The following is a 3936-nucleotide window of genomic DNA, read 5'->3' on the forward strand; positions in this document are numbered from 1 at the left end:
ACAGACATCAGAGGGTGAGTATGTAGTGTTTTTTTTTTCTTTTACAATGGTAACCAGGGTAAATATCGGGTTACTAAGCGCGGCCCTGCGCTTAGTAACCCGATATTTACCCTGGTTACCATTGTAAAACATTGCTTGGATCGTTGCTTTTGCTGTCAAACACGACGATACACGCCGATCTGATGACCAAATAAAGTTCTGGACTTTCAGCAACGACCAGCGATATCACAGCAGTATCCAGATCGCTGCTGCGTGTCAAACACAACGATATCGCTATCCAGGACGCTGCAACGTCACGGATCGTTGTCGTTCTCGTTGCAAAGTCGTTTAGTGTGAAGGTACCTTAAGGCTATACTGAATATTATGTAATGAACTGATTGAAACCAATATCAATATCTCTATAATTAGTATTAATTAATTGGAGTGTTGAAATCATTTAAAAATATAACATACTACACAAACTGTCACACAGCTGCGGCACCGAACAGCTGATTATCGGGAGCGTTCCAGGTATCCAGGTTACCGATGCAATAAGGATGAGATACATGTTACTCGAAGGTGCACAGTAAAGGATACCACTCCTAATACATATAATAATAATTAATCTGGCACTCAAATTGTTGCTTGTGCAATTAGTTTATTAAAGATCCCAATATCTTGTGATGTTTCGGTCTTTCACATAGACCTTCCTCAGACTGGGATGAGAACAAAACGATAAACAAAATAAAACCCAATCAGTAAAGGTGTTTAACATTACAAAACAGTTACAAAAAATTTTTACAAAAAAATTCAGAAGCAGCAGCAATGTCAATTAAAGAAACAATATGGATAGACAAACGATATGATAAAGCAATGTAGATAAATATGCTATGTTAATTGTCACAGTGATTGGAGAAATATAGCGATGTCACTCCATTCCAGTATAAGAAAAAAAGGGGTGTTAAGACATTAGCAGAGAATAATAAAGCGCATGGAGGTATAGGAATATGTTCACAACAAGTTAATATTCCATATAGAATATTCTGTATAGAGAATAAGAATGAAAAAAATGTTAAAAAAAACCCCCAGAAAAATGGAAAATTATGAATATAGAATCTCAAGAAATAAAAATAGAAAAAAAATTTGAAAATAGCCAATAATACGTGACAGTCACAATAGGTGATACAGAAAAGAACTGGTTAAATGCTTACCGTATGTTATAATGTGGTCAACAATATAGAAGGATGTATCCCTTGGGCTATATACCCGTTTCTTTGCGCGATTTTTGGACTTCTTATACACTTATTGGTAAACGCACCTTGTGCTCATATCACCACCCAACCTGTGTAACAAACACAGCATTCACTTTTACAATTGGGCTTTTTCACAGGGATACATCCTTTTATATTGTGGACCTAATTATAACACATGGTAAGCATTTAACCAGTTCCTTTCTTTATCACCTATTGTGATTGTCACCTATTATTTACTATTTTCAATTTTTATTTCTTGAGATTCTATATTCATTATTTTCCATTTTAATTTTTAGTTTTCATTTTCTTCATTCTTATTCTCTGTACAGAATATTCTATACGGAATATTAACTTTTTGTGAACATATTCCTATGCCTCCAGGTGCTTTATTATTCTATGCTAATGTTTTAGCAACCCTTTTTTTGTTATACTGGAATGGAGTGACTGCTATATTTTCTCCAATTACTGTGGCAATTAATATTGCATATCTATGTACATTGCTTTATCATATTGTTTGTCTATCCATATTGTTTCTTTAATTGGCATAGCTGCTGCTTCTGAATTTTTTTGTAAACATTTTTTGTAACTTTTTTGTAACTGTTTTGTAATGTTAAACACTAGTGATGAGTGAATATACTCGTTACTCGAGATTTCCCGAGCATGCTCGAGGGTCCTCCGAGTATTTTTTAGTGCTCGGAGATTTAGTTTTTCTCGCCGCAGCTGAATGATTTACATCTGTTAACCAGCATAAGTACATGTGGGGTTTCCCTAGCAACTAGGCAACCCCCACATGTACTCAAGCTGGCTAACAGATGTAAATCATTGAGCTGCGGTGATGAAAACGAAATCTCCGAGTACTTACAAATACTCGGAGGACACCCGAGCGTGCTTAAGAAATCTCGCGTAACGAGTATATTCGATCATCACTATTTATTTTGTTTATCGTTTTGTTCTTATCACAGTCTGAGGAAGGTCTATGTGAAAGATCAAAACGTCACAAGATATCGGGATCTTTAATAAACTAATCGCACAAGTAATAATTTGAGTGCCAGATTAATTATTACAGGTTACCCATGCAGGTATTTGGTGAGCGCTATAGCTATTCGGTTAAGCACTTATCCGAAGCTATTCGATCAACCCTAGTCATTCATACCTAGAATGTGACAAACGAATTACCAGAAAACATAGTTTGTTAAACATCAAAAACAAAGCACACCCGGGGAAACTATGTTTTATTGACAAATTGTACCCAAAAAAATCTAACAGGCAGTCATATAATTAAACAAGAATGGGAAATTACTTTAAATGTACTGTATTTTTTGGACTGTTAGACACACTTTTAACACAAAAAAAGTCTTGCTAATAAGTGAGTGCTTCTTATAGTCTGGAGACAGCTAAGGGTATGTGTCCACGTTCAGGATTGCATCAGGATTTGGTCAGTATTTTCCATCAGTATTTGTAAGCCAAAACCAGGAGTGGGTGATAAATGCTTAAGTGGTGCATATGTTTCTATTATACTTTTCCTCTAATTGTTCCACTCCTGGTTTTGGCTTACAAATACTGATGTAAAATCCTGACCAAATCCTGATGCAATCCTGAACGTGGACACATACCCTTACTGAGACAGCTTCCTTCCCGATCAATACTAGAACTGTTTTCTCCTCCTGCTTCACACTGATCTATGTGATCGGTGCAGAGCAGTAGAGAAAGATACCGGGTCCTGCACAGTGGCTGCCAGTCCTGAGTGAGCAGCTGAAGAACCTTCCACCTAACTAGCTCCAGGACCTTTCACATGACCTGGATGGAACTGTAAAATGGGCCAATGTATACACCGGGTCTATTTATGCAAATGTAGTAGAGCTGTGTGTGTATATAAATGTGTGTTTGTAGTAGAGTTCTGTAAAGCTCTGAGGAATATGATGGCGCTATATAAGCAAAAGCATAATAAGAACAAATAGAGCTTTATGCATGGAAGTTTGAAAATATAGCAGAGCTGTGTATATGTAAATGTGCATATGAAGCAGAGCTGTGTGTGTATGTAAATGTGCAGAGTATCCAGCAGTGTGTGTGAAAATATATACACACTGTGGAGCATTAAAACACTGATAATTGGTTTATTAGTGATGAGCGAGTATACTCGTTGCTCGGTTGGTCTCCGAGTATTTGTAAGTGCTCGGAGATTTAGTTTTCATCGCCACAGCTGAATGATTTACAGCTACTAGCCAGCTTGAATACATGTGGAGATTCCCTAGCAACCAGGCAACCCCCACATGTACTTATGCTGGCTAGTAGCTGTAAATCATTCAGCTGCGGCGATGAAAACTAAATCTCCGAACACTAACAAATACTCCGAGACCACCCGAGCGTGCACGGGAAAACCAGAGCAACGTGTGTATTCGCTCATCACTATTTATTATGTCCCTATTCTACCTCAGTGCATTACAGTTAGTGATATTAACTCCTCCACTTTACACCAGGGAAGATATAATTAGTAGAATTTTTTTTTTCTATTTCTACTGTCTAAACCTGGGAGCGCCTTGTGGTAAAGTGCTTCTTTTAGTCCAAAAAATACAGAATTAGAATTATATAATTAGAAATAAAAATATCTGCAGTTACTATATCTTTCATGTAATAAGCAACTAAAAAGCAATATTCTATGTGCATTGAATAATTCACTATATATAATATACTGTAATATGATACA

Source organism: Ranitomeya variabilis, chromosome 4 (genome assembly GCF_051348905.1).
Source record: "Ranitomeya variabilis isolate aRanVar5 chromosome 4, aRanVar5.hap1, whole genome shotgun sequence".
NCBI lineage: Eukaryota > Metazoa > Chordata > Amphibia > Anura > Dendrobatidae > Ranitomeya > Ranitomeya variabilis.